Source organism: Polypterus senegalus, chromosome 8 (genome assembly GCF_016835505.1).
Source record: "Polypterus senegalus isolate Bchr_013 chromosome 8, ASM1683550v1, whole genome shotgun sequence".
In the NCBI taxonomy this organism is placed as follows: Eukaryota; Metazoa; Chordata; class Cladistia; order Polypteriformes; family Polypteridae; genus Polypterus; species Polypterus senegalus.
Window position 1 is genome coordinate 184,682,105 of NC_053161.1, and position 21,847 is coordinate 184,703,951.

The 21,847-nt window shown below is 36.3% G+C and overlaps 1 protein-coding gene across 1 annotated transcript in view; it reads right to left on the reverse strand.

Annotated features, from left to right (window-relative positions):
- LOC120534754 (zinc finger protein 436-like) overlaps positions 1-21,847 on the reverse strand; it is a 115,727-nt gene that overhangs the window by 77,638 nt on the left and 16,242 nt on the right. The window lies entirely within an intron of this gene.

A 21,847-nucleotide genomic window follows, 5' to 3' on the forward strand; every position in this document is an offset into this window, starting at 1 on the left:
GGGAAGGCACAAGCTCTCCTCTGGTCCTCATGAGCATCCCGGCCACCTCTGACTATATATATATATATATATATATATATATATATATATATATATATATATATATATATATATATATATATATATATATAATAATTTATTTTTTTTTTCACATTTTGGACCTGCATGGATATAAATAAGTTACATCAAGTGCAATTTTTAAAGTTTTGTGACAAGACAGATTCCTTTATTAAATGACAGTTGAGTTTTGCCCTGCACAACATTGGTACTTGGTTTAAATTCACTGACAAACTTGGCCCACTCCTGTACAACCCAGAGCACATGTAGAATTTCCAAGGTTGTATCAGGTCTTGATTTATTTTCCTCATTTTCAGTGGATAGTAAAGCTGCATATTGATTCAGGACAAATCAGCATTCTTGTGGTCTTATTTCTTCTAGCCAAACTAATAACACAGAATGCAAACAAAAAAAGTGAATAAAATGCAAACAATTTGAAAACACAATCAAAAAACTGAAAGCACAAGCAAAAAAATAAAAATGCAAATTAAAGTGAAAGCACAAAAAAAAGAAAACGCAAGTGAAAAAGTGAAAGTGCAAACAAAATATTGAACATGCAGATAAAAAATTGAAAACACAAACTAAAAGAAAGTCAAAACGGAAATGACCTTGTGTGTGTGTGAAATGGGCGGAAAAGCCAAGGAAGCCATGGTAACGATATTCTGTGATCCTGACGAAGTTTAGTGCAACCTGTAAAGCTTCTGTTATTGGTATAAACAGATTAAGGTTGATTAAAGTAACACTTTCTAATTTCAGAAGGTATACAGCTAATCTTTCCTGTCACAGATATACATTGTGTTTGGGTTGTGCAGTAGAGTGTCTTGTGGGCTCGCGGCTTGATTAAGAAAAAAAACCTGTACTTTCGAATGGATTTCAAAATTAGGAGCGCTAGTTGTAAGCATAGTAAATCTCTGTCTTTATTTAAATCTGCCAGTATATGTTACAAGGAGAAGATGGATGCCTAGCCTGATATTAATTCTCATCCTCGCATTCTGTCTCTTTTTAGTGCAGATATGTTTTGTCCGTTTTGCAGGACAGCCCTGGAAAGAAAGCCGTCGTTTTGCCCAGAGTGTGGCAGATCTTTGGAATGTTTATCTCACATAGAGGATGGCGAAACAACAGGTAAGTAGAAATCTTTTCAAGTCATTCATTCATTTACGTCATAAAAATGAGTTTATATGCGCATATTGTTTGAAGTTTTATATTTCATATATATGTATATAACAGGACTTATCAATGGACCAAGTGAAAAACACCTTATAGAGGGATACTTCAACAAAGGTTTACCCATATGAGGTGATTTTGGACTGTCTGAAAACACATCACTGAATAACCATGTGCCTCCATACATTAGAAAACCGTCTGAAGCATCTTCACTTACCAAAACGAAGTAATTATTCCTGCATGCATGTTTTGCGAGCTGCGATTCAGAGGACCTGGGGCCTCATGTATAAACTGTGTGTACGCACAGAAATGTTGCGTAAGAACGTTTCCACGTTCAAATCGCGATGTATAAAACCTACACTTGGTTTAAAGCCACGCACATTTCCACGGTACCTCATACCCTGTCATACGCAAGTTCTCCGCTCGGTTTTGCAGACTGGCAGCACCCAGCGTCAAAGCAGTGCTACTGTTCCTGTGTGGTTACTCTCTTTCTTAGATGCACATTCCTGACACGGCTTTATAAATACACTGAAACGAACCGCATATTGTTTATTAGTATAATGCATCTGATTGTAATTAACCTGTAACAATATGATGGTCCAGGGAATAGTCATAGTATTCCAAATGCCATAACTGCTTTAGCGTTGTTACTCTCACTGCACCTTCTTTTTCTTCTTTCAGTTGCTCCCAGTAGGAGTTGCCACAGCGGATCATCTTTTTCCATATTACTCTCACTGCACCACTCGGAATATTTATATCACTGTATCTGAGTGGGGAATCACAGCAGCAGCTGATCGGAAAGAGAATTATTGGGATACAGCATCAAGCACACACTGCCTCAGCCACTGCAAAATGTTTCAAAGCCTTTCCTGTACGGACCTTGCGGTTCAGAAACAGTTTCATCCCAAGAACTTTAAACGCACTCGATCAATTTCTCCTTGTAGAACTGTTTGTACTTATAAGTACAATTACCTCACTGTAAACTTGCACTACAGTTATAATATCGCACAACCTGCGCCACTTTATAAAGCGCGTATTTACATATGATGACGATATCATTTTTAAGATGAAATGCAGCAAAATATGTTGATTATATTATATAGATAAAATTAACTTCATTTAAATAATCTGTATTGTTAATGATTAAACCTGATTGATTGCTGGAAGGATAGATGGATAGAATAATTAAACACGTACTACGAAGATATTTCAATGTTCCTTGAAAGTTTTGAAGAATCATCGTTGTAAGCTTACAGATGGCTTAACGTCTATTACAGAGCTGATTGTGTGGTGATTGGGTATTTGGAGAAAGAAAAGTAAGGACAGGAATTGGAGGTTAGTACCTTTGAAAGTGACAGTACTGCCACCGTGTTCCCATGTTTAACAAGCTTTCATTCCTATCATCATGAAAATGATATCACGTATACATCTCAGTATTTTAATTATTCAGACAGCTGGAATATCATGAATGTAATGGATTCTGTGTCCTGTCGGAGGAAGAGAAAGTCCGTTTAAGAAGCATGTAGTGATTCACACTGCAACTGTGAGTATAATACACTAACATTTCATACTTCTTTAAGCAGGAGAAACAGATTTTTTACCACCTTCTGCAGACTTCTTGCTAAATATCAACACAGGCAAATGCACTGATCATATTGGTTAAAATTATTATTTTACTTTTTCTGACCTTCAGTATCCAAGAGGTAGTCTGCCCAATAGGCAGCAGTTCTTAGATAGATAGAGTAAAAGGCACTATATGATAGATACTTTATTAATCCCAAGGGGAAATTCACATACTCCAGCAGCAGCATACTGATAAAGAACAATATTAAATTAAAAAGTGATAACAATTCATGTAAAAACAGACAGTTACTTTGAATACTGTTAGCGTTTACCCCCCCCTTCGCTGAAGCTGCTCCTCTGTCTGGAGATGATCCTGTTCAGTGGATGCAGTGGATTCTCCATGATTGACAGGAGTCTGCTCAGCGCCCGTCGCTCTGCCACAGATGTCAAACTGTGCAGCTCCGTACCTACAATAGAGGTATATCTTCAATGGCTTCTGCATTGATCTTACTTTGAGAAAAGCACATGCAGTTTACAAATACACCTGGATGCTGCTTCATTTTAGCAAGTAGATTAAGAGTGGATAATCCATCTTTGAATCTGTGATGAAGAAAAAGACAAAAGGTCAGGACACAAATGGACACTTTACATAATATTTAAAAGGCACAGCAAAAGGACCAGCTATTCTCAGTTGCACAAAATGTAGATTACCTTCCAATACATTGACTGTTTCTTGTAAAAAAAAAGTACCATTCCAGATAATCCTGAACAAGTGTCTCTCTCTTTCATCAACTTCTTTAACATGGTTAAAGCATCCTGCTGTCAGAAGCATTGTGCCATTTTCTTCTATAGTATCTCTCAGGATGTTGAGACTTGATGCCCTTTTATCTGGATTTAATATACAAAAGAGTTATCAGATGTTCACAGACATGCACTTGCAATATTAAACACCAATATTATAAAAACATATAACAAATGTAAGGAGACAGTATATTAAAGCTTTTTTTAAATAACTGAACCATACCCTCCCTCAAATATGTACCAAACTTCAGAGTGTTCTCTACAACAAAGTAACCTGCCACTGTGATTCTGTATTTAAAAAGGCGCCTCTCTGCTGTATAAAACAGGGAGTTACAGTATTCCAGTCTAGTCAATGGCTGCGGATTTTGGTCGCTTTCATCAGTGCAGGTGGAACTGGCTTTTCAAACTCCTCTTATTACATGCAGGTATTGTTATTTGCTAGCCCATAATAACCAAGGATAGGTGTGTGCTCTCTATAACTGACTGCTATCTAATGCTTCCATCTTTGATTTTGAATTGGACAATGTGGGTTCAAAAAATCAAATGACAGAAAACACCACATTGAGGGAGAAAAACTTAGAGACCTATGCAAGAGAGGAACATTCATAATGTGGAGATCTTTTCAAACACCCCAAAATATTAGTAAGTAGTGTAAGTGGGATTATAAGTGCTTTGTCTAAAGCCACGGAGAGCTCCATCCCAGATATCTCCACAATTTATATTAAATCTTGACATCTTGTTAGACTGAATCTGTTTGGCAAGTTCAGCCAAGATTTCTTCCAACTTTCTTCTAACCTACTGAATGACAGAAATAGAAGAATAAACAATTAACTAAACTAACACACATTTAGATTAGATATACTTTATTAATCCCAAGAGAAAATCTGAATGCATATCATTACTAAACATTAAACAAAGTATAAAATGCAGAGATGTTGACTCAAAGTACAATATAAGACAATACAGTAAAACCATATCATAAATATTATGATAAAAATAACCAGTAAATTGAAGTTTGTTCAGATTTACTATTGCTTTTGTCAGGAGTGAAGGAAGGGACACATTGGCAACTTCCTCCCAACCTTATCAATCCTACTTCATGCAGTTCAGCTCGGTGGGGTTCTCCCTCATTAAACTCCACATGTGCATCATCAGGAAGAGACTGAAACAACGTCTGTGGTAATAGGCTGCAAGTCATCTGCGCTATTTTAAATATACATTTGTAATAAATATTATGTATTTCCTGACCCACTTTAAACCTCACCATTCCACAGTTTCCATAGACTCCTGTTCTGTTGTGCCATCTACATCTTCAATAAGGACTGGTGCACACACCTCAGTATCATTTCTAAATTAAAGAAATACACGTATTTAGAATCTCATGGCTTTGTTAAAATAATTTAAACATTTCTCTATATCAGGAAGTAAAACAAAATATACATTGGAATCTTAAATTCTATATTATACTAATTACCCAAAAAAGCTGCCTGGTTAAAAAAATCCAACAGTTACATCAAATATATAAAAATAAAACTGCAAAAGAAAATAACCTAGACTCTGGTCATTTGCATAAAACATAATAATTAGAAAGTACTTAACTTTAACACATTTAAAACAACAATTTAACAACCTTTTTATTAATACATTTCATTCTTATACAGCATGTAGAAATCATACCAGTTCATCTAAGATAAAATCATAAGTTACTTGTCATTTGTTGTCTTGTTTGGAGAAAAACTTCACAGTAAATTTGAACTATTCATTCAATACTCATGTTGTTCACTACAGCCGAGTCCTGTAAACCTTAACCAACTAATCTGATTGATCACCATTAGTGTCCTTATGCAAAAATTCATGTCTGTACCCTTTTAATTTACAAATGAACTGCTATATACTGTATGGAGGAAAACCTCGAATTCTGCATGACAGCACCTGTGCCAGTGACCCCTTTCAATACTGGAGGCACCTTCACTTGCATCCTTTGCTCCGTCGGCAAACTTCGTTTCTGTTTCAGATGAATCGGTCTGGTCCTAAAAAAAGGCAGGCAACGGCGAGTTAACAAGGCTTTCAACTGTTTAAAGATGGAATACAGCTATGATGAAATTCAACTAATTTTTAGCTAAAAATAAATTCAGCAAGCATATATGTTGCTACATTTATATACATTGTATATATCTGGTGTCAAAACCAATGAAATATTGACATAAAACTGACTTTTTTTTATCACTTGAAATTTCTTGTCACTTCTGCCTTAAAATAAAATGTCTGGAGCGTAGACAAAGTAAGGCAATATGTTAAACTGAATTATATAAAGTTATAATAATAATAATTTACCTGTGAATTCACATGGCTGGCCTTAATGGCTGTAGTGTTTGGTGAGCTCTGAAACCACAGCTTGGAAAAGAGAGAGAAAAAACCACTCACACATATTGTTTGGATCATAACTAAAGTAAAAAAAGATGCACAGGTTAAATGATTTTACAGACATCACTCATGTAACTAGTAGTAAACAACTGACAGGTTTAAAAACACACATCTATAAATAAGGAGACATATTAATGTTATTTCAACAATCAATCTCCATCACATGTCTTATATCAAATACGACCGAGTTAACCATTAAATACCAGTGTGTCGTTCAATGAGTCTTCTTCAGAGTGTTTTAGCTGAACTACTACTTCATTATCACAATCTTCAGTCTTATCTACAAAAAAAAAAAAAAGAAATCCTTTATGAACATAATATGGACATTACTACTTCAACAAATTATGTCACCATCACAATGAATAAGTTATACAGTAAGTACTTTCTTATCAGGATGGTAAATTCTTTATTTTTCAGTAGATCACACTGTACAACTTTGGACTTGAGTACAAATAAAACTAGTTATTTTTTTCCCAACTGCATATACATTCAAGTTTATTCTCTGGTACAAAAGTTCAAAAGTAATATTTTAATGCATTTTTACATAAAGCAATTTACGATGAGACAAATTGTGAATACAGAATTAACAGTAGTAGGTCATTCTGTCTATCTATCTAGTATTCAGTCTTTTGATCATCATATCCAATGCAATGCCATACGGATTATTATTATTATTTTTTTTTTTGAGTTAAAGTAATCAATTATTACATTTTAATAAAAAACATCAAAGTGCATTTCATATGGAGACAGTCAAATAAAGTAAGAAGCTCAAAATGTTTGTTATAATGAAAACTAACAAATACATAAATGATCCTGTAATCTAAATAAAACAAAAGCCAAAAAATATAACTGCTTATTTCTTTCTTACTTAACAAGTTCACTGTATTATTTCTCAGTACAGATAAAAAAGCAAAGTCTTTTAATGGTTTTCCAATTGCATCCTTAAAATCTTGTAACATAAATGGTTTTTCAGTTCCAGGTACTTTATCCACAGTTGACCCATTATAATGTAAAAGTTGTAATGGCTCATCAGAAATATTAAAAAATGTTCTCAGTTTTCGTTCAGCTGCTGTAAAAGTTCTTTTTTGGAGTACAATGGTGAAAAATGCAGTGGCAACTGTTTTCCTCTCTCCTTTTTCAGTAGGCCACTACGGGTAGTCATTATTCCAACATGAACCTAAAATTGCATAAGCGACTTTAAGTGATTAAAAAGTAACAACTGAAAATCACAACACAGTGGCAATAAATGACAACATTGAAATAAAATTAATCATGCCTTTCAGATACTGCCATGTTATTAAGAGCACTAAATGTGTTTTTATAATTATAAATCATGTGTTGATAACTTGTTTTAAAATGTTTAGATCTTTTAATTACCCAACTTGTACATAAATGTGAGAAAATCAATGAGTGCGACCTGGGTGAACGTGATTCACTTGATGCTTATGAGAAAAACTCTCCTTGCTGTATCTGCAATAAGCTTTACGGAAACGTGACAGAATTTTAAAAAAATGAACTGCATACACATTTTACTATATTATATTGCTTAAATAACAAATTATTACAGAACTCTAACGATTATTTTTTGGTGTAAGATGATAAAAAAATCATTATTAAACCACTACCAATTAGGTCCTGATTGTGTGTAGTTTGAAGAAAATGTCAAAAACATATTTTGTCTAAAACTTACCTGCAGAGACTTTTTCCGCGTGCTTTTTTGTATTTTTCGACCATTTTACATCTCCCTTTTTGTTTTTGGTCTCTAAATGAAAGAAATTCTGATAGACTGCTAGACCTTCCTTCACCTTAAGAAAGGAACGACATGGAATAAAGTTTCACGGCGTCTTTATTGCAAATCAGACACGTAGGACATTAGCTACGAACCTAAGCTGCATGTGGCCGCTGCTTCATCTTTTCTTTTGGAATCACAATGGTCCGAGTTTTCATGTGGCAAAAACCCCAAAGATCTGCCACACTCCGGGCAAAACGATGGCTTTCTTTCCAGGGCTGTCCCACAAAACGGACAAAACATACCTGCACTAAAAAGTGACAGAATGTGAGGATGAGATTTAATATCAGGCTTGGAATCCATCTTCTCCTCATAACATATACTGGCAGATTTAAATAAAGACAGAGATTTACTATACTTACAACTAGCTCTCCCAATTTCGAAATCCGTTGGAACGTACAGGTTTTTTTTCTTAATCACGCTGCGAGCCCACAAGACACTGTACTGCACAACACAAACACGATGTATATCTGTGAAAGGAAAGATTAGCCGTAGACCTTCTGAAATTAGAAAGTGTTACTTTAATCAACCTTAATCTGTTTATACCAATAACAGAAGCTTTACAGGTTGCACTAAACTTAGTCAGGATCACAGAATATCGTTACCAACGCTTCCTTGGCTTTTCCGCCAATTTCACACACCCCACCGCCCCTACCCTGTGAGGTCATTTCCATTTTCACTTTCTTTTAGTTTGTGTTTTCAATTTTTTATCTGCATGTTCAATATTTTGTTTGCACTTTCACTTTTTCACTTGCATTTTCTCTTTTTTTTTTGCGCTTTCACTTTAATTTGCATTTTTATTTTTTTGCTTGTGCTTTCTGTTTTTTAATTTGTGTTTTCAAATTGTTTTCATTTTATTCACTTTTATTTGCGTTTTTATCTTTTTTATTTGCTATTTTCAATTATTTTAATTTGTGTTTTCAATTGTTTGTATGTATTTTTATTTATTTTTATTTTTTTTGCACTTTCTGTATTTTTGTTGGTGTTTTTATTTTTGTTTGTGTTTTGCCCTTCAGGGCCACTGTATTGAGTAGTGTAATGCGACATTTATGCTTGAAAATGTAACGGCCAAGATTGATTCATGTACTATTGTACAGAAAATCCCCATGTAACAATAGAAGAATACAGTTTGGAACTTCTGCACACTATGCTCCGTACTTCTAAAATTTTTATTTTTAAGCTGTATTGAGGATTTGTTCTGTTCTGTGTATTGTATTGTATTGACCCCCAATGTATGCCCAACCTACCTGGAAAGGGGTCTCTCTCTGAACTGCCTTTCCCGAGGTTTCTTCCACTTTTCCCTACAAGGTTTTTTTGGGAGTTTTTCCCTTGTCTTTATAGAGAGTCAAGGCTGGGGGGCTGTTAAGAGGCAGGGCCTGTTAAAGCCCATCGCAGCACTTCCTGTGTGATTTTGGGCTATACAAAAATAAACTGTATGCCATGAACGTGTGCAGGTTTCTTCATGAACCCAGCAGGTGGATAGGTCGATGAGGGACAGTGGAATGGCCTCACTCCAATGGACTTCTTTTTTTGGGGAGTTGACAAAGGAAACGTCTTTTCAAGACAGCCACAGTCTGTGTGGATGATATGATTGGCTATATAAGGGAAGCATGTCAAGAAATTGATAACAATAAAGAACTCTGTGCCAAAGTATGCTTGGGTGTAATAAGTAGACTACAAGAATGTGTAAATAATGAAAGTTAACAATTTGAGTACTTATGAGATTGTACCTAAGGGCACTGTGCTATTGTGACATTCTTTTGAGTTTGCAAAGTTAATAAATCTATTGTGTTAATAAACCTATTGGAATAATCATAATCTAAATGTCTTTATCCATATGAACAACTGTAAATGTACTTTTGCCCACCCCTGTATAAAGTAATTCCTGAACATATGGAGTGAAAGAACTAAGGTACATGTTTAGTAAACTCTGTGGGGTCCTAATCTTCTTCTTCTTTTGGCTGCTCCCATTAGGGGTTGCCACAGTGGATCATCTTCTTCCATATCTTTCTGTCCTCTGCAACTTGCTCTATCACTTCCATCACCCGCATGTCCATCCATAAACCTTCTCTTAAGCCTTCCTCTTTTCCTATTGCCTGTCAGCTCTATCCTTAGCATCCTTCTCCCAATATACCCCTCATCTCTCCTCTGCATATGTCCAAACCAACACAATCTCGCCTCTCTGACTTTGTCTCCCAACCGTCCGACTTGAGCTGACCCTCTAATGTCCTCATTTCTAATCCTGTCCATCCTCGTCACACCCAATGCATATCTTAGCATCTTTAACTCTACCACCCCCAACTCTGTTTCCTGTGCCTCCATCTCTAGCCCATATAACATAGCTGGTCTCACTACCGTCCTGTAGACCTTCCCTTTCACTCTTGCTGATACCCGTCTGTCACAGATTACTCCTGTCACTCTTCTTCACCCATTCCACCCTGCATGCACTCTCTTCTTCACTTCTCTCCCACAATCCTCATTACTCTGTACTGTTGATCCCAAGTATTTAAACTCATCCACCTTCTCCAACTCTACTCCCTCATCCTCACCATTCTAATGACCTCACATTTTTTCCTAGAATCTTCACTTCAATTCCATTTTATTTATAGGGGCATTTTACATTAGCAGTAAATCTCAAAGTGCAACATAAAAAGTTTAAACAAAGGCAAGGCAAGATAAAAACAGAGATAAAACAACAATTATAGCGTTCTTGTTAATATGCTTTCCTACATAGAAAGGTCTTTAGCTGTTTTTTTAAAACAGCCCACAATCTGCTGTGTTCTTCGGCTCTCTGGTAGGCCATTCCAGAGCCGTGGAGCAGTTAATCATTATTAATGTTGTTCCTTTCCTTAATTATTTGTAATCCTTATTCACTGTAACTAAGTGAATTAATTCAAAATTGAAAGTACAATTTCATTTTTTCTATGTGAGATCTTATTTTTGATTCTTCTTTCAGCAGCTTGGTTAAACAAGAAATGTCATACTTTCAGGTAAAGTCCATCCTGTGCAAGTGCAAGTAAGTACTGCTTTGTAATATTTTGATGGAAAATATCATTACCACCTCTTATTCCGAAATGGATTTATAATTTTAAATGAATTAGTCAACTATTAAAGTTTTTCAGCTAATTTAAAAAAAAAAATGCACATTTATTCGGTCATAAATTAGATATCTTTATAATTATCAGTTGATCAAGTAATAAGTCACTTTTTCAGTTTAATAATATTTTCATAACTCTTTAATTTACATAAATTCAGGAATACCTATTGTTCCGAAATGAAAGTGCAAGTTCACAGACTGCTTGAACAGCAATATCCTTGTTTTATCAGAATTATCAGATTATATCACATTTACTGAGAAAAATAGCTTCAGTGGAAAAAATATAAAAGAAAATACACAAATGCAAACAAACCAAATTGAAAAATGTACAATTTTATTTTACTATAAGTGAATTTACCATGTGTATCATTTTTACAGGTTTATGACAGTTAAGCTATCCAAATAACAGTGGAAGGAATGAGGTCTGTTAATTTAAGAGGCTTCACATATTCAAAATATTTAACAGGTTATTAGTTTGCCAGTGACTGTGATTGTGGCCATAATATCACAATTATAGTGATACACTGCTACTAAAAGTTTAGAACATTTTTAAAAACCTTAAGACAGTATAAAGGCGTATTATGGCATCACAGGGAAAGGCGCCCTCAAAAGTCCTCATTTGTCGACGCAAATGTCCTCATTTCCAGAGAAAGACCGAGTCGGCAGTCCTACCTCCGGAGTAAATGAGCAGGGTCTTCAGTAGAGGACATAAGGGGCACTTTCCAGCTTATAATCTGAGAGAGAACTTCTCTCGAGGTTCAGGAAGATTTTACAGGGACGTACGAACTATAAAGTAGAGGCGCTGAAGACAAACTGCCTAAAGTAAGATATCTTCGTTCTTTTTTCCTCTGATGATGAACAATCAGGGTCATGTTTATCCAAATGATAACAAAACTATAAGCTTTTTTCTCATTTAAAGTGTTCTGTCCTTCTACCAGTTGTGATTTTTTTTTTACAGTGGAACACAGCTAATATAACAAAAACCCTTGCAAAATAAAATGGTTCATTTGACTTTCAGTAGCATGCACTTACATCTGAATGAATTTATTTTATTAAACTCCTTGGATCGCGAAAGCTGTCAGTAGTACAGCAGAAATTTTCAATAGAAGTGGCGCTCCCTCCAGATACTGAATGCCAGAAAGCCCGAGAAGGGTCTGGCTGCAGCCTGCAATACCTATGATATTAGACACAGAACGCCATTCATATCACAGAACACACCCAAGACCAGTCACGGAATGCTCTCTGATGTCAGTTTCGATACGTCATCATTGTTTTTGTCGGAGTTTGAAGGAATGGTGGCTTTTCGAGGAAAGAAGAAGAAAGAGTTTGAGTTGGAAATCAAGATGGCAGTGAGTTTGTTGCAACTTTTACTAATATTAGATAATATTATACTTTACTGCTAGGGTACGAATTATACCACAGTATAATAAAGATGTTGAATCAACTTTAATGTTCCGTGCAGTACTAAGCCCTCTAAGAAAGTTTTAACAGTTAAACAACAAACTGGTCGCTTTGTGCAGCGTATTGTTACAGGGCTGTTTGGAATACTCGATTCTGAGTAGTAAATCGACGGATTCAGCAGTCAATAATTTTTTATAACAATTGTTATGATATGTAATTGACCGTTGTTGAGTATAATTAACCATAGCTAAGTGTAATGGACTGTAATTATAAGTGACCCTGATTAAGTACTTATAATTGCCAGAATATCATTCACCATTTGTCCTGTATATCACGTATATGCTAGTTAATCAGAAGCAAAACCTATCAGTATCCTGGTATTTTAGATAGAAAAATATATTTCAGAAAGACAATACAGAGAGATTGAGCCAATTTAAGGTAATGTTCCACAGAAAGCTTCTTGTTTGCACAAGTTTAAGACAAACACCGTTAATGGTGGATATACTGGTTTTTCAATTATAGTAATGTTGCTAGTCTGAAGTTTGAACATACTTAGGTCACTTTAGATGATCTTTTTTCATAGTTCTGTATTTATATTTACAGTAAATAATGGAAAGTTTTAATAATTAGCTACAAACAAAGGGCAAGTGTGAATGCAATATTAAATTACCTCCAGTTCAAGAAAGTTCAAATTAGATTGTAGACAATAATGAGGAAAAGAACAGCCAGGATAGAATCATGTTGTTGTTAATATTATTATTATTATTATTATTATTATTATTATTTTATAAAGTTCTTTCAATGATAGTACAGTTTGTTTGAACTCCTAAAACAATATTAAATGTTTCATGCCCACCTCTCCTGCATTCCTTTTGAAGTTTTTTTTCAATTGAAATAAAGTGAAGTGATTGTTCTCGTGCATGTTTGTCAGTTTTAAGAACTTTATATCTATTTTATATTCACCAGAGACACATAAGTATATTGAAGACCACAGAGGAACCTCCAGTTGTGTTTGGTGCTCAGGAGTTTGCTTGTCTGTTTTGCTATAAAAGATCAGATCATGCAGGCATCATCAGCCACTTACAGAGCCACAAAAGGACAGTAGTTGTTCATGGAGGGATGTGAAGTGCTCTAGAATATATCTTATAACTTGTAAAATTTGATTAATTGACACTTTTAATACAATTTAATGCAGCTAGATATTCACCTTAACAACATGATTTTATTTGACAAAATAGTATACTGTGTACTTTTTCACCTTTTGAAAAACTAGCTTTGAATAATTTCAGATTAATTCATTCATGACTGTGTATTAACAATTTTCTCTTTTAAAATATTTAGTAGAATATGACAAAGATCATGAAGAATGAATTATTGAAAGTTTTGCATTTCTAAATAATCTATAACTTATTGAAATGTATGCATTGCCAGTTGGGTCAACATGTGTATATACAATGTAGGATTCTGAATTCTTCAAAAACATCAGGCATGTTGTATTTTTCAGGTTACGTATCCAAAAAACAAAATTATTCACTTTCTTGACTCCAGTGATCATCATGGCTTTGGAGACGGCCGGCATATTGAATTGTTCAGGTTTTAAAACTAAAAAAAAGAGACTTCCGTATTTGCTCATGCTGTGGTATCATTGGGATTTAAGTAACATGTAATTAATGATATTGAGAATTAAATATTATCTAGTAACACAATTCAATTAAACACTTGCATAAAGCTACTGTACACGAGTAAATATGGTGTCTTGCAGTTCAAGCATTCAAAAGAGTTCAAGTTCTTTGTTCTTGATCTTTGTTCAGCTGTTCAGTTCTAGCGTTCAAAAGTTTTAATGTTCTTTTTTTATATCTTTGTTCATATGTTCAGTTCACTCAGATTGAACCTCAGCCTATTTCTCCCAAAATCAGCATTTCAGCAGGACTGTTCCTTATTTACTCTGTTATTTCTGTCACCTACTGATGGCTGCTGCCCATTTGAACTATTCTTCTTTAAAAAATTTGATCCTAATAGTTTTCACTAAGTTATTTCAGAAGAGCTGTGTAAATAATTCATAATGGCACAGCGGTAAAACATCTCAAGGTTCTAAAATATCTGTAATGGTGTGCTGTGGTCTCGTGTGGGAAGCTAAAGTCACTCCTTTCATAAATTATTTGTCCATTTAAAAGTTGCTAAAGATTATATTATCTGATGTTCACTATTTCTCTACCTGTTCTATTACTAATAATTCTACTCTTGTAACCTGAAATGAATATCATTGTCATATAAAGTGATGAAAGGCTCCAGCTAAATTTTGGTTAAGTAATTCTTGCTTCTGTGTGATAAAAGTATTAATTGACACATTTTCAGAATTAAATATTATTAATCCAGTTCTACAATGATATTCCATCTGCAAAGATCATATCAACTGTGTTTTTAATATACATTAATATAATATAAATCAATTTTGACAAAACAAATTTTATCGGTAGGAAAATTGCCTCTAAAATAATGCCAGGTGGCTGGAAGGAACCACAGAAGAAGGGAATGTGAATATCAATATGTGTTGCTAGTATAAGACAGAAAACACACACAGATATCTCCTTTACTAATCACCTCTTCAAATGATCGAATCTACACAAACAGACTGACAGTCTGGACTGCTCATGGTAAGTGGAGGACACTTTGCCAGTAGTAAGATGTAAATGTTGATTTAAAATGAGCGCTTTTTTTTGTATGCTCTCTACATCGCCACTGGAAGAGAATTTGACTTCAGTCAGGTCAGTGGTTTAAGTGTAATATTTGTTTGAATATTCAGATTTTTTTTTATTCATAGAATTTATTGTCATTTCCTGATTTACATTTTTTAGGAAGACATGCCAAAAATTAGAAGATGGTGGTGTCTTCTCTTACTTCGCAAAGCCAACATGAAAAGGTGTGTAACTTTTCAAGCTTTTTTTAAGGGAATAACAGTTATAAGAATTTGTCAACTTACAGTATTTCTACATTTTTTTTAATCTTCTAGCCAAGACCGCCGTCTTCACTTTCCACACGAGAAGGACATTCTGTGTACCACGGGCAGTGCTTCGTAATTATCAGTTGAAAAGTTTTCTGACACTCATTTTATATATTAGAACTTCACAAAAAGACTTTGACCAACAGGTCACACAGCAGGTCTCCAGTGAGGCCTTCACTGACTTGTGTCTCTCTTCAGCCCTGTGGTGTGTCAGTGGCATTATGGGGGCAGAGAATGGTGGTCTTAAAAATGAGTGTTTTGTGTGCTCTAACTGACTTATTAAATGGCAATTATTTCTGCTTCGAGCAATTTCAGACAAGATAGGAAAAAGCAAGGACTTTTCTCCCCCACCCTTCTTTTCCATTACTGAAGCATATGAAAATGCTGACTGAATTATTATGCCAGTACAATTAATAGTATAACATTTACTTTACTGTTCCTAAAATTTAGGCAATGAATGGCTTCATAGAGTTCCTTTTGTAAAGTATAACGTTTTGACCGTTTTCCTTGTTCTTCAAAGATCAGTTTCCTCTGTGGCATTAGGTAGCATTAACTGAATGTGCAGGTCAGCATATTTATGGTTATGTGTATCTGTTAGCAAACTGTAATGTATTTAAATTGTTGACTTGCTACATAATTGATTTGCAGAAATGCATAATATTTAATAATCTGTATTGCAGTGCCTAGTAATAGTGTGGTCCTCACAAAGGCACAGCCCTGTCAGACACTCTGTGTAATGAAATGATTCTTACGGCTCAAACACAGCCTTAAAGGTGATGACTTGCTTTTTCCTTTTCAATATCATTCAGAAATCAGACAATCTAGAATGGAGTGATTGTTTGCTTCAGGTAAATACGTTCCATTATGTATCACTTTTTCCATGTAGCATTTCTATTGCAATATGTTTGGGTGAATGTTTCAGCAGTTTTTTAAAGCATGCTTACTAAACTGGGAACAATGAAATTACATATTATTTGAAATGATGAATTTGGCCTTCACAAGTGACAACACTGTGGTAATTGAACTCTTTGTCTTTCAGGGACTCACTTCAGTACAATTCCTGTAGACGTTCAGATTGAACTGAAATGGGTCTTACAGCAATGTATTAGTAAATAAAAATGTTTGCTTTATTCACTTCTGAGCACTTAGTCATTTTGAGTTATTTGTGCACTTTCTGAATGGTTTCTAACTAGACATGACATTCCCTTGAAGATGAACTGCTGTGGTTGTGCACTGGAGTTTCTTTATTTTTCACTCTACCTCATGAATACACGGAGTACAGCAGAGGCAAAAAAATGAGAGAAATCAATCGAGCTGAGCATTCCTACGACATGCTGTGGTCATATTAGTGGGTTTATTTCATAAGCCAATTTAATTGTTCTTTGAGTAAAAGTGGAGTTAATGTGTTGATATTCCTAATAAAGTGCTTGACAGTATTTTTTTTTTTTTCATAAAAAAGTCTTCATTGACCAAAAACATCTTGACTGCTTGTGACTGCCTGCATGCCAACAAAGACTGACTTGTTAGGACAGATCTCCGGCCAAGAATTCTGGAAATGGACGAGGATTAAGTTACATACACAACTAAAAAATTAGAACAATGGGGAGACGATGAAGAGACTGAAGAAGTCGTGTCCACCTTGTTGTTTATTTTTGACTGCCTGAAGGACATGAACTTTTTTCTTGATGAGATACAGGGTAAAAAAAAAATCCCATCAGTCGCTGCTGTTCTACAAATTAGATTTTTGGGTTTTATTTTATTTTTTCCAGCCTTCAAAATTTCAAAGGAATTACATGTGGCAGAAAGCCTACAGTAATGTCATTTTGTTCAGTGGATTTGATCAGTGATTCATTGTAAAGAAAAATGGGGATGGACTGGACTTGTCTACTGAAATAAAGAATGTAATGAATGGAGGATGCGGATGGATGTCCTAACTGGGATTGTGTGCTTGATTTCTTAAACATAAATTCATATTTGAACCTGGATCTCATGTGTGTGTGTGTGTGTGTGTGTGTTTGGTTGTGTCCAGGGTTTGGGTGCTAAAACACCCACCATAGGTTGCACTCCCCTATGTGGTAGTTATAACAATGAGCTTTGTGTTTTGATACATCACTTTAATTTTCAAGACCAAGACCAAGTTCAAGAAGGGAATCAAATTAAAAACATAAATTAGTTGTGAAAAAATCTGCAGCCCCTGGGACTGAATATGAGAACCACTGTATGAACCAATGCCATGTTACACATCAGGATTATTAAAAAAAAAAAAATTATACTACAGTATTATATATATATATATGTGTGTGTGTGTGTGTATGAGAGAGAGGGAATATGTATTTCATGATTTACATCTTTTGTAATGTTTAAAATTTGCTTATGTGTTTATTCATGCCTTTCGTGTCCATAACAGTCTGTGTGTTGTAACTAACTACACTCACTCAGACTTCTTACTTAATTTTAACTTAGATAAGTTTGCTCCACTTGACTATCGCCATGATGCATACTGGTATGATATAGTCCATATCACCTTGGCCCATCTGGATAAGATAAAAACTGCTCTTACACAGTTATGTTTATATTCAATAGCTTAGCATTCAACACTGTTGTGCCAACAGAACTGGATTTTGGACTTCATAGCGAACAGACCTCGGCTTTGCAGATTGCCAGCATCATATCCTCTATGCTCAGTCTCAACACAGGCACACTATGGGGTAGGGTGCTAATACCCCAGTGTGACTGTGTGTCTGGACACCACACCAGCTCCATCATTAAAATGATGTCGACATCAGCGTCATAGGCCTGATCACCACCAATAATTAAATGGCTTGCAGACAAGAGGTCTACCTGCTTGACTCAGCGGTCCCAGGACAATATGACCTTTTATGTCCAAAAATTAAGGAGCAGGTCATAGACTTCAGAAAACGGGGTATGCTGTGGTTTGTCTTTTTTTTGGGGTGTGGGTACTGTGGAAATGGTAAGCTTTTTAAAATTTTGTACAGTAACAAAAGCACTGATGAATTGACAAGGAAACAACACAGTTTGTCTATTGCCAAGTTCACCAATGCCTTCCTGAGACGTAGACAGGTGCTGTGTGGAGTCCATCTTCACTTGCAGCATAACATCCTGGTAGGACACACATGCTTGGGTCACTGCAGAGGGTGGTGAAAGCCACAACATATTACTGGCACCCAGCTGCCTTCTATCCAGGGAAACTAAAAGACATTCTGCTAAGATTATTACACACTCGGCCATTCTGCACAAGTGTTTTTCTTAATCCTCCCTTCTGGCAAAAAGTAAAGAACCAATGGCGCCAAGTATGGCTTGAAAGAAAGTGTTTTAGTTAAAGAGTTACTGAACAGTCAATCATAATAAGAAACATTGTGTATATATATATATATTGTATATGTATATGTATATATATATATATTGTCAAGGATGCCAGAGGCACCGACCCGGCCATGACGCCTTGAGGGACCGGAGGAGGGTCTACGCCCACCGTGGATCACGTGGCACATGGGCACGCCAAGGAAGGGTGTCCAGGCAGCGGCTCTGCCCCCGTCTTTCTGTTTGTTGCAGGACCAGACCCTGGACGTGCAATAGGACCCTCTACGTTGGGAACCTGCCCTCATGTGACGGGCCGTCTGACGGGAGGACTCTCCGCTGGTGAGGGGGTGCTGCCATGGCTGCGAAGGGGTGAGTGGTTCCGACCAAAGGGGCGCAAAAACCTCGAAGGGGGTGCTGAAGTAGTGGGCCCCGATGTGCTGGTAAGAGGGGGGAGCGCAACCTGTGCGAGGCACAGGAGGAATCCAAGTGGTGGTGTCCAGGTGGCGTCTCCGCCCCTATCCCTGTTGGGAGAACAGGGCCAGACCTCAGCTGCCAAGGAGTAGGACACGCTTCGGGGGTAAGCTGCCCTCGCGGGACATGTCGCTCCTCCCGAGTGGTCTTTGCTTTGTGTGACGCACTGTCAAGGATGCCAGGGGCAATGACCCGGCCGGGACGCCTTGAGGGACCGGAGGAGGATCTACGCCCACCGTGGATCACGTGGGGGCCACCACCCTGGTTGCTTTGGGGGCCACGGGCTGAGGGCATGGAAGCCCAACCCTGTAGGGGCCCGTGGTCACTGCCAGGGGGTGCCCCAGTGCCTTGGGAACCCTGGACCCCAGTACTTCCGCCACACCAGGAAGTGCTGGGGGGGAAGAGGAGCAAGATCCCATCCGGGCGTGCATAAAAGGGGCCGCCTCCCTCCAGTCGATGGCAAGAGTCGGGTGGAAGTGGATGGAGTTCAGAGGAGAGGAGTGGAGGCGGTCTGAGAACTGAGCAAGGAATTGTTGTGCAGCCAGGACTTTAAGGGGTGATTGGTGCTGCGGCACTGGGTTAGTGCAATTTACTTGTACTTTGAGCTTGTAAATAAACACGTGTGTGGTGAAACACCATGTCTGCCTGTCTGTGTCCAGGCTGTACCCCACAATATATATACTGTAAATTACATTCTATATATTTTTTTATGTTTTATAATATTATCACTGTTCTGGAGAGGCATGTACAGTAAGTAACAATATCATTGTACTGTATGTACAAGACATAAATACTGTATGTTTAATGAGATCACCTCAGAATAATTCCCTGCTGAATGCACACTGTAACTGACCCACTATTTAATTATTATTAGTAGTAGTTGTAACAGTTTTTAAAATTTGTCAAAATTTTAAAAAGACGACGACTCAAAGACAGATTGTTTCTATGTCTTTGCGATCAACGTAAATGTTGCACGAAAAAGGTTTAAGAACAATCATGATTGTCTCAAACTGAAAAGTTGTTAAAAAAATGTAAAATTATGCAAAATTTACAGGCTGTCATATACCATTTAATTGATATGTACATGACATCCAGTATGTCACACATGCAGCTTTAAGTAACGAAAACGTTGATGGATCAAATCAATAAATAAATGACTGTTTCCTAAAATGTTTCCTTGTCAGTATTAAAACCAATTTTATATGTAGCATTGTTTTTGTAAACCTTTTAAAAATTAATTAAGCTTATTATTGTTTCACATGTGTATAATTTTCTAGTGGGAATATGAAGTACATTTATAGATTGAAAATCTATAGGTATGAGTTTCATGAGATACATTCCATTTGAAACACTGGATAGTAATAAGATTTGTTACTTTTACAATACTGTAACACTTCAGGAGAAAACGTAATGAACAATGATTCAAAAATAGTAAAAAAAAAAAAACAAAACTGTACTTTATATTGGCAAAGTGAAAGAATCATTAAAGAGCTTAGAATGATTTGAAAGCATAAGTATGAGACTGGAAGTCATTTAGGTTTGACCAGATAGAAAACTGTTGTAATTTGTAAAACTACAGCATACTGTGAAATGAGCGCGTCAATACTGTCTCGCAGAGGGCATGATGTGAGTGATGCTGTGAAAGGGCGTTATGATAAATTGTGTCATTTGGTGTGTTCTGCTATGAAGGACATTTCATGACTGAAGCTATGGGCGATCTGTGATAAAGAGGGCATTCTGTGTCTAACATCAGAGGAATTGCAGCCTGCAGCTTCACTCTGTTGGTACTAGTATCTGCTGTATTTTCCATTTTTGCTATGGTAACGATGTGTTCCATCACCTCCTGATCAACATATCACACTGCCTCGTGTTTATGGATTAAATGGCGGGTATCCCAGGTGTCCACATGGCCATCATCATCATCATCAAAACCGTCATTTGTGAAGCATGTAAACCATGAGGTCTGATTGAGGTACAATGTTAGCTAGAATGCCTAGTAGCAGCCAGGCAGTGTTTTGGCCTTCTATCCACAGCAGATTATTTTTCTCTTCAGCCTAACTGGAGATTTGTTTTTTTGCTTTTTTCTGTCCACTTGGCCATTCAACATTACCTTTTTCTTTGTTACATACTGTATGTTATTGCCTAATCTTGTTTATATTAACTTCCTTCTTATTTCATCTTGTAAAGCAGTTTGAGCTATATTGCTTACAGTATATAAAAATGTGCTATATAAATATATGTAGATGCTGTATCTCCATGAAAACTGTTTGCCACATTCAGAACACGCATATGGCTCCTCTCCTTTGTGAATTTTAATGTGTATAAGAAGAGTATTTCTGTGCCAGATTTGTTTACCACATTCACAACAACAATTCAGCTTCTCTCAGGTTTCATTCTTCCAAGTTTTATTGGTGTGCTTACCATCAAAACAGGAGTGAACTTCACTCTTTAGTCAGGACAGTGTCATTGAAATGCTTAACTTATCCCTCTTTTAAGTTTGCCACAAGGACTCAATGTAGAACCTGCATTGTTTCTAATAAGGCTTCTTTTTGCAGGTCATAATAAGGTATTGTAATTTGTCAAGATGGACCTGAACATTTTTCTTTATCAGTCCTGTTCATCCTAGAACAACAGACACTTCTTCCGTTTGTTTTGCGGTCCACATTTCATTGCATATCACAGACTGCATTTCTTGGTATTTTGTTTCTTTCTTGCCTCTCCATTTTAGGACTGAGTCGTCCCTAGGAACTAATACTTC